Source organism: Vulpes vulpes, chromosome 9, assembly GCF_048418805.1.
Source record: "Vulpes vulpes isolate BD-2025 chromosome 9, VulVul3, whole genome shotgun sequence".
Classification (NCBI taxonomy): Eukaryota; Metazoa; Chordata; class Mammalia; order Carnivora; family Canidae; genus Vulpes; species Vulpes vulpes.
In genome coordinates, this window is record NC_132788.1 from 51,463,999 (window position 1) to 51,479,856 (window position 15,858).

At 44.0% G+C, this 15,858-nt stretch overlaps 1 long non-coding RNA gene across 1 annotated transcript in view; it reads right to left on the reverse strand.

Moving 5' to 3' along the window:
* Positions 1-873: 873 nt before the first annotated feature.
* LOC112918571 (uncharacterized) overlaps positions 874-15,858 on the reverse strand; it is a 43,393-nt gene continuing 28,408 nt past the window's right edge. Inside the window, exons 3-4 of the long non-coding RNA XR_003234715.2 lie at positions 12,417-12,752; positions 874-3,763 (exon numbers count right to left, since the gene is read on the reverse strand). This is a non-coding gene — a long non-coding RNA (uncharacterized lncRNA). The remainder of the gene's footprint in view (positions 3,764-12,416; positions 12,753-15,858) is intronic.

The following is a 15,858-nucleotide window of genomic DNA, read 5'->3' on the forward strand; positions in this document are numbered from 1 at the left end:
GAAGAACAAGGCCAGAGGAGGTTTCAATCAACCCTGTTGCTACCCCACACTCTGCAGATTGGGTTTAGCCCCACTCTTTTTTACCACGTCTCAATTTTGCTCACCACCTCTGGCAGCAAGCCCACCCCTTCCAAATGGCATGGAACATTGCAAAGGCCTCTCTTCCTTTGTTCCTCTTCTTTTTTCCTTGTTTTATCCAATTGGGGGAAGAGCCCAAAGGGGGTGAGAGAGAGAAGTGGGACAGAGAGGGACACTCCCAAAGCAGCACCACAGAGGGAAAGCTGAAACCCTCAAGAGGGAGTGCCTTCGAGGATTCCAAACATACTTATAATGATTCATGATGATACATCCCCATGCAACTCGCAACCAACCTGGAATAGTCCTCATGCGTCTTGCATGCAAATTAGTTGGTGGAAATCTGGATTTTCACAGAAGGGAGACTATGAATTAATATTCCATTAGTAAAGACTAGACTTGAAAAATATTCATTAAAACCTTCTTTATGGGCACCTGGGTAGTTCAATGGTTAAGCGTCTGCCTTTGGCTCAGGGCATGATTCTGGGGTCCTGGGATCAAGTCCTGCATTGGGCTCCCCATAGGGAGTCTGTTTCTCCCTCTGCCTGTGTCTCTGCATCTCTCTCTGTGTCTCTCTTATGAATAAATAAATAAAATGTTTTTTTTTAAATTAAAAAAAATAAAACCTCCTTTAAATGGCCAGCTGTTTTTTTAGTAATACATTTTATTTATTTTTTATTTACTTATACTCTTTCCAAATTTTAGTTTTCATTCCAGTTGGTTGACGTACAGTGTTTTATTTGCCCCTTTTATTTGATTTTATTATTTATTTGTTTTTCTCTCCTGACAATACAAGTGTTTTTATTTTTTAATTTATTTTTTAAGTTCTCTTTAGCTAGTTAACATACACTGTGTAATGCACTTTAAATACAACTAGACTTCTAAAAAAGGAATTTTTTTCACATGGCTCTTTGGGACCACAGCTATTGGGGTAAAATGAGTCACATCTGCAATAAAGTCAGAGTTTCCAGAGAACATTCTCAGTTTCTTTCACCGCTTACCTGAATACTCTGGTGAGACTAATGCTGAAGCAGGAATGTGAGCATGAGGCTGAGCTGAGCAAAGACCTCTGTCCCAGGCCACCAGGGGACCATTTTGATCATTATTCCCGGCAAGGTTTAGACGATGATAATAGATGCTTCTCTGAGCCAGAGTCAGTCTGTCCGTCCCCCAGCAGAGCAGAAGACAGCTTTCCAACTAACACAGAAAAGGGGGAAGGAGAAATATCGTGGCAAGAGGGATGAGCTTCCTGATTGTTTTACTTTCCATGGCTCTGGTTTTTATGGGATCGGTGGGAACGAAGCAAGTGCACGAACTATGAGTGAAATAAAGCAAACCAATTGCCTTTTAAACCTAATTGCTTTTAATCCCATCTCTCGGTCAATTTAACCTTTGGGATGTCTGTGCCCAGACTGTATGTTACGAGGGCAGAGCATAAAACATCTCTTGACTTAACCCCAATCCTATTTACAGTATTAAAATAAATACCGTAAATTCTGTAGAAATGATCAGCAGATGTGTTTAGAACCCCTGAAAGGGTTTCACATGTAATAGCCAGTCATTCAGTTAGCAAATATTTATTGAGCATATACTGGATGCCAAGCACTGCATGAGGCAGCAAGGCACCCACTATGAATAGATCCTGCCTCCTGGCCTCAGAGTCTTGCAGTCAAGTTGAAAAGCAAATACATACCAAACAACCCCAAAGCTAGATACGGCGGACTAAAGCAGGGGCACAGAATAATTGCAACAGGAGGAAGGAATGATCAAAGTGGCCCCAGAGGTGGGAAGAGGCTCTGGGTATGGAAGGATACTCCTGGAAAAGGCTGCTTCAGCTCAGCCTTGCCAGAGGAGCAGAAAGTGACAGAACCAGGAGACCTCTATTCAGGGCAGTTTTGCTCCTGGGGAATTCTCAAACAGCATTGCATTTTCCATCAAAAGGGCTGCCAATTTTTTTTTCCCCATGAAAATAGATACACATGTCCATACATACACTTGATTGAGAGCAAAGATTTTTTTGTTCTATCTTCCCAGATCACCACTGCATTTAGATCTAAATTCCAAAGCTGAATAGAGGGCAAATGTACTCCAGTTCTGTGATTTCAAGCACTCCAGAGAAAGATTTAGGGGAGTAAGTGAATAACAATTAACAGTGTTTTCCCCATCTGATTGGCAGATCATATGGTGTTTGCTTTTTAGAATTAATTTGGCTTTCTAGTAAGGTTATCTTGCACACTTTCCAGGGTCCCCTGATATAAATAGACCAAGCAGTAAGGAGGAAATGAAAACAAGAGTGCCTGTGTCTGGAACGTCGTGACAACTGTGGGGAATGGAGGGAGACACAGAAATACACAAGAAAACAACAACAGAAGGCTGTAGGGGACAGCTGGTCACTGCATCATCCTCACCCAATCAACCGGTTGGTCATGAACAGCTAAGCTAGAAATTCAGGTCGAGGTCAAGAAGAAGTTCTAGGTGGCAGTGAAATGAGGGAGGTGTTTGCCTCTTCTAACTTATTTTTAAAAATCGGTTCAAGTTTAGCAAATTTCTTTCAGAAGGAAATTAAAGAGAAAACCTCCTCACTATTCATCAATAATGAAAATGGGCCCTGTTCCAAAGTTGCTTAGGGCAAGTATTTGCCAATGGCAAGCTGGGGACCATAGGTGAATATTTATCAACCCAAATAGCCTTAGTTCCCTCTTTATTTAAAATTTTTTTTTTAATTTTTGGCAGGGTATGAAAAAATGTTCATAGTCTGACAATGTTTACCTTTGTTTTATTTGTAAATCTGATAACATTATATCCTCTTGATGTAACTTCTGCTAAACCAAAGGGGAGGTAGGGTGAACAGTATCTCTGTTTTCCCATAACGCTAAGTTTTAGCACTGGGAAGGCTGGACAGACTGGGAAGGTTGGTCATCCTAAGGGAGAGTGAATTCCCAAATACAAGTAGCCCTATTCCAACTAAAGGAATTCAGGGGAAGAGAGGTGGTATTTGTCTATGGGGTGAAGCACAGTACCTGCCCCGCCACAGATGTGGCCTGTTGTCTTCTTCCTTTACACATTATATGTGAGCCTGTGATGGAAAAGTGAAAAGGGAGAATTCTCTTCTTTTTCCACATGAGCTGTCAGGGTCAGTACCTCTTTTCCACCGGCAACTCAGTTACTAGCAGGCAGAGGTGGCTGATCAAGTGTTTAGTAAATGGCAATCTCATCTGCCCATAGACAGAGATTGGTATTTCCAAGAGGCTTTGAGAAAGTTCTCTTAGTCCAACAGGATAAGCATCATCTGAGAATCTGTTGGACTTGCAAATCATCAGGCCTCACCCACATCAGCCTGAACCAGAAACTGGGGAGGGCCCACTGAAGCCATGGTCTGATAAGTCCTTCAGGCCATGCTCATTCAGACTCAAGTTTGAGAACCACCACTCTGGAGACTGATCACAAAAGATCAGATATGATAGGTATACCTGATACACCTGTCACAAGCAAGAAGCATAACGTTAGAGTGTGTGTAGTCCATGTGTTCAAAGAATTTTTATTGCAATTAGAAAAACAGCTAAACATAATTTTTTCCCCAACTAATTTATATCCCCATGAGGTAGCCTGTTTTTACCATTAGGTTGAACTCAGGTCCAGATTCATTCATCCTCCAAATCTCCAAAAAAGCCCAGGGGACAATCACAACCTGAATTTGGGAAAGACAATAAAACAATTACCATTTAAATCGGAAAGGATGCCTAACAAATACTGATCCTTGACACAACCGTGCACTGGGGATGGAAATTAAGTCATCCTTCAGGAGAAAAGCCTCAAAAGATTCTCAAAGAATGGGATTGGATGTCCCTTTCTTCCTCCTCTCTTTGCTCCCACCCCAGTCCTTACCACACCCACCCTTCCTTCCCCTAGAAACAGAAGTCTGATCCTAGAAAAGCACAGGTTTCCCTCCCATGCTGACCCAGTTACATCAGGCACAGCTCCGTGAGGCCTGCTGCTCTCTGTCCTCCAGGGTGGACTTCATTCAGGGTTGCCCAGCAGCCTGGCTTCCTGGCCTTTAGAAATGGTGAGGGATTCACTTAGAATCAGCGGCTACCGAGCTAGGAGCTCAGGTGCTTCAGAAATGGCAGGTGGTTGGAGCTGACTTGACAGCAATTAAATGTACAAATCTTTGATTAGGCTCCCAGGAATGGAGTCATTAGCAACCCAGAACGGACCAGCTTGCTTTCCACTGCCTCATTAGCTGCTCCACTGATGTTACTTTAAAAAGCCAAGGGGGGGGGGGGGGGGGGGGAAGAAACCTCTCCAACATAGAAGTAGGAAAGTTTAGTGACAAAGGTGGGCAGGGAGGGGAAGAAGCCCGTATAAGCATTTCTAGCTGAACAAACAGGTCCCCTGCTTTTTCCAGTGTGGTGGCTGACATAAAAGTGGATGTTTGCTGGACTGTGAAATAGCCCCATGCCTGCCTGATTAATCTGCCCAAAAGGGTGTTGTTGTTGTTGTTTTAATTTCTTTTAGTCTACTTTTCAAAATCCTCAGTTGATTCACTCTCCCTAGCCAAAGCCCCAGTGTGATGGGAGCCTTCCTCTGGTGGGTAGAGTCCAGATTGGCCAGATTTTGTGTGGAGCTGCTGTATACAGGGCTCTGTCCTCCTTCCCCAGTGGCAGGTCTGATGTCCACAGCCACCCTTTGGGGGCCACTGGATCTCGGTGTCAAATTCTCCCCTGCATGGTCCTGGACCCTCTGTGATCCCAGTTGAGATCCACCTTGTGGATATCTTGCACATCACTAAGAGATTTAGAGTCTGGCTAAAACCAACCATGCAGGTTAAGTAATCTTCCCAACTGAGAGCTTTAAAACAAAAGGGAAAGGTTCTTACAACCATAATGTAAAATCCTGTGTGACTATTTGATAGCCTTGTGTGAGACTTGTATTCATTGTATAATTTATTATTCTTATTGTTCTCAATCTGCCAGTCATTGGATTCATAGTCATAAAGAATGCTCCACGAACATTTACTGATCACCTGTTATAAACCTCCTATTAATTGCTGTGGGAAACCTGTGGGTGAAAGGACATACTCTCTTTGACTTTGGGATCTATTAGAAAAAAACATCATATACACTTTTTGTTATTCATTCATTCATTCTTTCAACAAACAAAGAATGTGTGCCCACTTGCTTTAATCATTGTACTTGTCAATAAGAATACAAAGGACAATAAAATACAATAATTATATTGCTTACTGCTTGAGAAGCATTTTACATGTAAAATTCATTTAATCCTTGCAGCAACTGTATGAGGTAGCGACTACTATGATTTTCATTTTAGAGATAAGAGAACGAGAAAGCACAGAGAGGTTAAGTAGCTTGCCCAAGACTACATTGCTAGTAAACAGCAGCAATAGAATTTAAACCCCAACAGTCTGGCAGTTTCACCACTATGCTATGTTCCTTCAAGTTGCTTCCAACTTAAAAGGGAAGGTAAAAATCAAAACCAACCATCACAATACAATGTGATAAGCGCCTCAGCACACATTAGGCAGGGAAGGGAATTAAGTGCAGGTGGAAGAGAATTCACACTGGAAACAATGTTTGATCTGGGTTTTGACTTAAAAAGAAGAAACGTACAGCCTTTCAAGAAGTTAACATCTAATAAGTTACTTCACTAAATGTCTTTGACACCATTATGACATAGTTGTTGAAACAAAGATATCGTGTAAATTGGGGATCTTGAAAAGGAAGAGATCACATCCAAGTGTATTAGCAAGAACAGTTCTTTTAAGGAGATGGTATTTAAGTGAAGCCTTTAAGAGCTGCTTAAAGTTCACGATGGAGCCTTGTGAAGAGCAGACAAGTCAGGAGGAGAGGAAGGCAAGAATGAGATTGGAGGAGAAAGAAAGGAGAACAAAGAAATGGTTTCCAGGGAGGTGAAGTGAGGAGATACTGTTGGAACAATGATTTGTCTAACCACGAATGAAAGATTCTTTTTTTTATTTTATTTATTCATGACACACACACACACACACACACAGAGGAACAGACACAGGCAGAGGGAGAAGCAGGCTCCCTGCAGGGAGCCCGACGTGGGACTCGATCCCGGGTCCCCAGGATCACACCCCGGGCGGAAGGCGGCGCTAAACCGCTACGCCACCCAAGCTGCCTGAATGAAAGATTTTAATTCTAGAAATCTATGAAGGCTTTAGGAGGGAGGAAGGGAGGGGAGCGAAATAAAAATGACTTAGAAAGATCAAGGAGGGGGTGATCCCTGGGTGGCTCAGCGGTTTAGCGCCTGCCTTCGGCCCAGGGCCTGATCCTGGAGACCCGGGATTGAATTCCACGTGGGGCTCCCGGTGCATGGAGCCTGCTTCTCCCTCTGCCTGTGTCTCTGCCTCTCTCTCTCTTTCTCTCTCTCTGTCATGAATAAATAAACAAAATCTTAAAAAAAAAAAAGAAAGAAAGATCAAGGAAAGAAATGGAGCAATACCATTAAATTGATAAGATAGAAAAATATATTTTCATTCTAAGAAATGTAAGAGATTGTTTTTATTCAGAATCACAACCTACTACTAACAATTTTTGTGAGGCTCAAATATGGTAACAAGAGCGATTCCTTTATAAACCATAATGCGCTACACAGTACCATTTCTCCTCTTACCAGTACATTTCTATGGTCTTTAATTCAATTCTCCTCTGTCTAAAGTTAAACTATCTGCATGTCTCCATGGCTAATGAATAGGAGACACCAAGTCAAGAAATTTTTCGTCTTGCACCTGATGAGTATGGAAGGCCTTTCCAAATATCCTCCAGATGAGTCAGAATGCACATGTTCAGAGCATCTTGGTCCCCAAGGAACTGACTGTGAGACATCCACAGTGGTCCGGGCTCTTTCTCTATCCACTCCACTGAGGAGTGGTGTGAAACCAGGGAGAGGAAATAATTATTGCTCCTGCATTGCCACCATCAACAAGAATCAAAAAAGATGGCCTGGATTCAATTAAGATAGCACCACAACCTCATTCACTATGTTCTTAATTTTTACATACAACCAATTGACTTCCATTAGAGCATAGCCCTGTTTATTTGTTTTAAAAATAATCTCTAGGGGCAACTAGGTGGCTCAGTTGGTTAAACATCAGACTCTTGGTTTTGGCTCAGGTCATGATCTCAGGGTCATGAGATTGAGCCCCATTTGTTGGGCTCCACGGTTCCCTCCCTCTGCCCTAACCCTGCTCACACACACTCTCTCTCTAAAATAATAATCATCATCATCATCATCATCATCATCATCATCATCATCTCTTTACCTCTCTTGCCATATTCTTATTTTATGGGGAGAGAAGGATAACTGGATTCATTTTCTATCACATGTTCCAAATGCTTGCTTAAGTGACTTCATGTTCTTTCTTTGGTCATTTCTATTGAGAGCTGGATGGCCTGGGAGATCTGGGTAAATGTTCCCCCATCCCTTGCTAAAAGTTCATAACACCATGATATCCCCCAGTTTACTGGGGAAACCTCTGATTGTTGTGGGAGATCATCCAATGATTCTGGAGTTTCCAAAAGCTGAAGCTGATGTATCACACCAGGACAAGGACAAGGAGACATTTGAAGTTAAATATATTGTTTTTCATGATTGTGAACTGGAACAAAAATTAAAATGGGATCTAATCTGTCAAATAAGATACAAGGAATTGCTTCTGAGGTCACTTCTTTCCCTTGAGCTTCATCGTGATAAACAAGAAGACAGAAGAACTACTGTTAGCTTTCTGAGCCTGTTTTCAGGCATGGGGCTTGCTACTATTATCAGAACCCCCAGTGGCCTTGCATCCCTGGCCTTTCACTGTGCCTCAGTGGCAAAACTCCAACCCTGAGTAAATACCACAACCTGCCTTTCTCCTCCTGTACTCAACTCATTAAACGAGGGAGGAAAAACATTTCCCAACAGTTCAGATGGCCGCTGCCACAGATTCATGGTCTTCCTCAACTGAGCTTCAGGAATCAGGCTCTGTCTTTCTCTTGTCCTTGCCCAATATCCCTTTAGTAGAAATTCCACTTCTTTGCAACTCTCAAGAAAGGTTTAATAATCTCCTGTACCCCTCACTTATAGCATATGGCCTCCACTTCTCCAGTCTTTTAAACAACCTAAGAGTGTTATATGCAAACTTTAAGCTTGCCCCCGCCCCCACAAAGAACTTCATCCACTCCCCTTGCCTAGAGTCTCACAGAAGATGGAAAAGATGGTGGTTTTGTTTGCTTGTTTTGTATCTATGCCATTCCAGACCAACCTCTTTTCTCTTGAACTCTTGGTATCGTGTCCACCTATCTCCTTGTGGACTGTGATCCATCAAATACTTTTTTCTCTAGCCTTCACAACTTCTCTGTAAATTCTTTTCTATTAGATACACATTCTCTTCAATCTCTCCCACTTGCAGGGAGAATAAATGAAGCTCCCCCTAACTCTGTTTTCCCTTCCTTGCTCTAGCTACTTTTCTTTCTTCTTCTCTTAAAACATATCTCAAAGAGTCAGCACTGTCTCCACTTCCTCATCTCACATTCCTTCCTCCCCTTCTTGACCTCCTATTTACCAATCAGTTGGTTCCTCTCTGTCCTGCTTTGGAGGACTTCCATATGGCACTCCAGTTAGCTGATCTCTTCCTTCTTCTTCATACTCTCCACTCTCTTCATGTCCATCACACCGTCTTCTCTTGCTTCTCCACCAATTACTCTGATCACTCCTTCTTGGCTTTATAGGCTTCTTCCTCTTCCTTTAATAGTGGTGTTTCCCTGAATTTTGTCCTTGATCCTCTTCCTTTCTTACTCTGCATTCTTTCCCTGGGCAATCTCATCCACCCTCGTAGGTTCTATAACCACCATTATGCTGGTTACGTCTGAATCTGAATTTCTAGACCTTCCCATAGGCATCTCTGTTATGTAAATAAGTCTACTGGACCTGTCCAAGCTGGCTAACCACAGATTCTTCTCATCCAGCTCTTCCAAATGACTTTAACTTTGTGGTTCCTACACAAGCTCCTTTTCTATGCTCCCCATCTCAGTGGATGGATCATTCTTCATCCAATCTCCCAGACTAGAAGCCCTGGGAGTGTCCTCAGCTCTTTCTTCTCTTTCCCCAGCTCCTGTCACATTTACCACCTAAAGTTCTCAAATATGCCTCTTCCTTTTAATCCCTACAGTGATGTCCCTGGGTTAGGTAGGCACTTATCATCTCTCACCTGAACTACTGTAACATCACTAACAGGACTTCCTGACTCTAGTCTTTTCCTCCTCAAATCAGTTCATGACATATAACCCTGAAGAATCTATCTGATTTGCAAATCTAATCATGTTATTCCCTTTAAAAAATCCCCATTGTCCTGTAGAATAAAAATCAATAAGATTATTTTAAATCAACACCTATATCTCTGGTCTCATTGCTCACCATGCCTTGTGTTCTACTACATCTTCAGTAACATCAAACCACTGGCAATTGCCATCATCACAGTCATCATCAGTATTATTCAGTGAGTGTTTACCACGTACTAGACACTATGCTAATCTCTGCACAAGTGTTGTATCGTGTACTCCTCACAATAACCCTATGTGGTAGTTGTCCCTTTTCCTCATTTATACACAAGGAAACTGAGTTGAAAAGAGGATATGTAACTTGCCAAAACTTGTGTAGCTAGTAAGTGACAGTCATAGAATTTCAACCCAGGTAATTGGATCCAGCACTCACTCTCTTAATTTTATTACACGTCTCATGGCTTGGCTTCTATTCTCCCTTCCACTTGGAATACGTTCTTCCTCCCTTCCTTGCCCTTGCCTGCCATATTCTTCTTATTGTCAAACACTCAGCTTAGGCAATAGCAGCTCCAGGAAACCCTCCCAGAATGCTGAGTTGAGGCTGGTGCCTGAGGTATCTGAGGTGCCAGGGTATGTGCTCCCTCCCACCCACCCCCTCATGCATTCAGCAGTCCCTGCACTTTCATGTTTTCCTGTAAGTATCTCTTGATGATGTGTGTCCCCCATCAAACTGTGTCTTATTCATCTTTGCATCTTTGATGCCTACCACGGTGCTTGACATAGACTAGTTGCTCAGCACCTGTTGACAGTGTAAGTGGTAAAAGCCTGACCATCAGCGATCTCTTCCTCACTCCAAAAAATAAATTGACATATTCAAGTGGCAGGAAGATGATGACTAATCCATTTCAGAGATCTGTGATCTGAAGGGTTCTTCTCTGCAGCCAGGAGCACCGTTGCCCTGAACCATTTACGGTCTTACACCATGACTGTACCTTCCCTCACCAGCCTAAACCTCTGCCCTGCAAGTAACTGTTAGGAGACTGAGTCAAAAGCCATGTGGAGAAGTCACATGGCCAGTGGGAGGCTCAATATACTTGCATATTCTACATAAAGTTCATAATTTTACACTATAGTAAATTCCCCAGTCTGTATGGAGGCTCTTCATGTTAATCTCCCTCTATAGCTTTATGTCTAGCCACTCACCCCTTAGGGCTCCACCTGGCAACAACTGCCCTGCCTCTGGCCTTCCAGCCTCTGTATGCTTGCTCCTACCTGCCTGCCCGCCTTCTCCACCTTGGCAATTCTTGCCAATGCTTTAAAAGTGGCTCAGATGGCCCTTTTTGTCTGCAGCCTTTTCTGTCACCCTGGCCAGAGGTGACCTTCCAATAGCTATTCCCCATATAAATCATTTGGAAAGTAATCATATGCCAAAATTAATGCTATCCTATCATGCAACATCCCTCTTCATGGCCCAAACTGATCTCTGAAACAGTTGTCTATCATTCTGATTTTTATCAATTTGTGTCTTCTTTCCTCCAAGGAAAATTTAAGTTTTCTAAGAGCAGAAACATGTTTTACAGGTTTCTCTCCAAGTGCTCAATGAACAGGGACTGAGGGTTTTTCTTTTCTGTAAATCCTTGATTCTTCCCAACCTTTCCATGACATCTGCTTCCTTCTCATTCCAGACTCAAAAGGGGGACTTCTTTTAATGTTTCTTTTGCTCTAGATCCAGGCTGTCACCAATCCACCTGATCCTTCCCCAGTGACACCTGACTAATAGATTGACTTCTCGGTCTGCATCTCTGCAGCCCTGGCCCCGCCCATCTCCACGATCCAAGCTGCACAGAGGATCAAGCAGGAGCCTCTAAGGCCCCCCTCCCCTATCTTCTTCAGTTCTCCAAAATCACTTGGCCTATGCTGTGTGGCTACTGGTTTAGCAAATCCCCCAATCTCCTGTTCCTTGCATACTTTTAATAGCACTACAAGGGGGAGGAGCTAACAGACAACACATTTACAGCATGCCTATGACTCTGAGATAATCGGAAAGCTCCCAGAACAATGCGAGATATAAATAGGAACTGGCTTTACCAAAGCCCTACTGCAATTTTTAATCTGGAGTTAAATCTCATGGAACAATTTTGTTCCATGCACCTTTGCAAGAGTGTGATGAAACCAGCTTATTTGTGGTTTAATTTTCCATTCGATATGCTGCTCTGCTTTATGAGCCAGATAACTTTGTGAAGCAATTATGACTACTGTACAGACTCAGGCAGGTGGCAGAAACCCGTGAGTTGGTTACAAAGGACTATCATGTGGGTGCGTCACCAACGTGGGGAATCAGGGGGTGTGGGACTCAGGTAGGAGGAAACAGGAAAAATCTTGGATAAGGAGCTGGTGATGAAGACGATAGCTTTTGAAAATAATCTCTTGGAAATTTTGACTGATAGGCAATAGAAGCAGTTCATTTTCTGGCCAAAATTTCATCTCATTACAGAACAAAATCACAGGTATCACAGATCCTGTACAGGTGACGGTCTTGTACACCCATGTGATAGGGAAATAATCATTTCACGGAGTGTTCACTGGGTACCAGTTGCTGTCTGGTTTAAGAGCTTTGTAATATAATTCATTGAAACCCCTCTATGCCCCCCGAAATGGTTATGGTGATCCTCCTGATACAAATGAGGAAATGGAGTCTGAGAGGGTTTGGGTTCCTAGCCAAAGGTCACCACTAGTCACGGCGCCAGGATCCAGACTCTGGCGGCCTGATGCCAACTGGCACTGTTCTTCTCTCTGGTATCTGACTACTCACAGAGGTTCCACATACTGTTTTAAGAGTATTGTATGTACTAACTGGTAAGCCTCACAACAACCCAGTGGAACCTAAACTATTTTGTCCCCAATATACAGAGGAGGAGACTGAGGCCCAGGCAAATTATGTGACTTGCCTGAGGCCAAATAACTGCAGACGGCTCGGATGGAAGGGCCCTCTGGTCCCAAGCCACATTCTTGAGCATTACTGTGTCATAGGCTCCCACTCACCAGTGGCAAGGGAAAGGCCTCCGTGTAGGGCAGCTGGAAGGTGATGGTTGAAGGCTTAGTATAGAGCCTGGCACAGGGACATGTCTGACCCTGTACACATGCTCCCAAGCCTCGCTGAAGACTTCCATATCAAGTTGGCCTTCTCCCCCTCTTCTATGGTGTAAGGCATCCCGGTGTCCTTCTCCTGCTGCAGTCCTGGGGCAGAGGGTGTGATCCTGGAGACCCAGGATCGAGGCCCACGTCGGGCTCCCTCCATGGAGCCTGCTTCTCCCTTTGCCTGTGTCAATGCCTCTCTCTCTCTCTCTGTGTCTCTCATGAGTAAATGAATAAATAAATCTTAAAAAAAAAAAAGAAAAGAAAAAAGAAGAGATTAGCATAATACTTCGATCAAATAAAACATGGGGAATATGGTGTTTTCAGATTATCCCATGCAACATAAATTTAGTTGGGGGAAGAATCAAGGAAGTCAAGCTCAGGACATGAGCAGGGCCTCTGGGTTCCTGCCCCACTCTGCCAGTAACCACCAGCTCTGTGGTCTGGGATGAAAAATGAACATCTCTGCAGTCAGCACCCAACTCTGCAAAACGGGGTGGTGGCAACTCTGCCCTCCCCAGGAGGTGGCTGCAAGAATGACATCCATTATGATCTGTGAAGCACATGGGCCACACGGTGAGCTCCCACTAAGGATGAGTGACTGTCATTACCCATCACCTGTGAATGAACAGAACAGGAGCCTGTGCTCAGGCAGTGGAATCAGGGAAGGAGGGTAGGGGTAGTAAGAAAGAAATTACAGAAAGACTCTGGCAGGCATACAAGATTTGCTGGTGTGCTGGTACCTCTCCCATGCTTTTAATTATTGCTGGGCTGTTCACCTGCAGGAACAGCCTATGATTAGAGGGGTTCATTGTACTATCCTTTACCTTTTGTGGATGTTTGTTTCATAACAAAATCTCATTGAAATACTAGGATTTTGTCACGGGTTATTTTTGTTTGAAATGTATTATCCTTTTTCTGGAGACCTTTTTAAAAAAATTTATGTATTAACATTAACAAACTAGAAATAGAAGCAGGGAAATAGGATGAGAAGAAAGTAGAAACAGTTAACACTGCCTTATGAAAACTCTTTAGAGCAAGACCAGCCTGAGTCCAAATCCCAGCTAGACGCCCATGGGTTTGGTGTCTTTGGGCAACTGACTAACTCTTCTGTTACTTGTTTCTTCTCTTTATAAGTGAGATGCATTGTCTAAGGTTTAAATGCAAAGACACACATCATCCCCCACCTAGCCATATGGTAGGCCCTCAAGGAACATTAACCCTTTCCTTCTGGTGATAGTAAAGTATATAAGTGGAGATAAGTAGACTGGGGGTGAGGGTGGGTGCAGGACAAAACTCTAAGGCTGAAAATAAGAGGTTTATGGATTTGGTGAGAAATTGGTCCTGTCCTCCACACTGAAAAGGGCTCAAAGCAAAATTGTGGTGCAGGTGTCAGTAGAAGCTGAGCTGCTTTTCCTCTTTGGTCAGTGGCCTCAGGCCCTCTAACACACAGAACCCAGATTGAATAAGATTCATTCATTCACACAGACAGACAAATGTCAGGACTTAAATATAATGACTTCTAATAAAATTTGCACTTTAGGGCAGCCCCGGTGGCTCAGCGGTTTAGCGCTGCCTGCAGCCCAGGGCCTGATCCTGGAGACCTGGGATCGAGTCCCACGTCGGGCTCCCTGCGTGGAGCCTGCTTCTCCCTCTGCCTCTCTCTTGCTCGCTCTGTATCTCTCATGAGTAAATAAAATAAAATCTTTAAAAAAAAAATTTGCACTTTAACTACTGAAAAGCCTTAAATCAAAAGAATAAAACACCAGTGGTCAAATTTCAGCAGACAATACAGAGGAGAGATTTTGGTTTTGTTTTTTATTTTTTTTTTTAGGGAGGTGGTGGAAGAAACAAAAGGGCTTTCTAGTATCCCTGACATCACAACACATAAATGCCAGTCTCCCTCTTTTTCCAGAAAAGTCTGTGGGGAGAGGGAAACGGAAAGGGTAAGTTCTCTTTCAGGCGCCAACTCTGGTGGACACTGGGAGATCCTGAGTTGTCACAGCCCAGCAGGAGATGGAACAGGAACCACATCTACAGGCACGGGATGCTGTGTACTGGACAGTGGCACAGAGACCTGAATTCTGAGGGTGGATGAAGGGAAGAGGCCTAAATGTGGCACTAACAAAGGAGCTCTAATTTATATTAAGGAGGAAGGTATTATCATATCTATCACACACACAGTAAACAAGGCTCGGTGGAGGCCAAGTGACATGCCCAACACCACGTGGCTAGCCAGAGGCAGAGCGGGGTTCAAACCTAAGTCTACCTGGTACCAGAGCACCATAGTAAGTTGAATATCTGGAAGCTAAGGGGACAACCGAGACTCTCCCTCCATCTCCATGACAACCAAGTCGACCCCAGAGAACACAAAAGTGGTGAGTGTGTCCTGTGTGTTGTCCACCTGCCCTTGTGAGCACAGGCCACCCACAGAGAAGCCCTTGTTCTGGCTCTGTGCTTTTACTGGTCCCTGTGTCTGGGGACGCAAGAGGGCAGGGACCGGTGCCATTACTCTTGCTGCCATCCTTCCTTTAGAATTCTGTTTTCAAACAATTGGCTTTGACAGCCTCCGCAGACCTGTCTCCCTGGGAGGCCATGTTCTGGCCTGTTCTGGCCGTTGGCTGACAGCCGGCCTGGCCTCGCTAGCTGTCTGCAGGAAAGCCCATGTTCCATGTCCTTCCTGCCGGTTCTTCCAGCTCCCTCCTCCCAGGCCTGTGGGGCCCAGCATCCTGCCTGCTGTGCCTGCTGGTCTGTTGTCTGCTTCTCTCCCCAGAGCTTGGTTTTTCTCTCTCAGTTAAGAGTAAAGAGGCCTGCTTCTCACATGCTGGCCTCTGTTCTTGGGTGACTGTGGTGTATGAGCAGGAGGAGGGGAGGATTCAAGTACGCATGGACCAAGCAGCCCAACCCAGACTTTGGAAATATCCCAGTGAGAAACTATTTCCTTTTAGGACTATGGGCTGGGGCTTTCAAATAAATATTTCACTGTTGTTTATCCCGGAACATGGATAATCTGAATCAAAAAGTGATGAGGATGGGAGAAAAGAGGCACTTCCCCATCTGGGAGCTCTGGGTGCCTGCAGTTAAGAGTCGTGGGGAAGCTAAGGGTGCCTGGGTGGCTCAGTCACTTAAGCATTTGACTCTTGGTTTCAGCTCAAGTCAGGATCTCAGGGTCGTGAGATTGAACCCCACATCAGGCTCCATGCTCAGCAAGAGTCTGTTTCTTTCTCTCCCTCTGCCCCTCCCTCTGCTCGCTTGCTGTCTCTCTCCCCCTCAAATAAATAAATATTAATGAAAAGAAAAAGAGCTGTAGGGAAGCCTGAGGGGTAAGCCCCTGGGAGGCAGGTTAGGA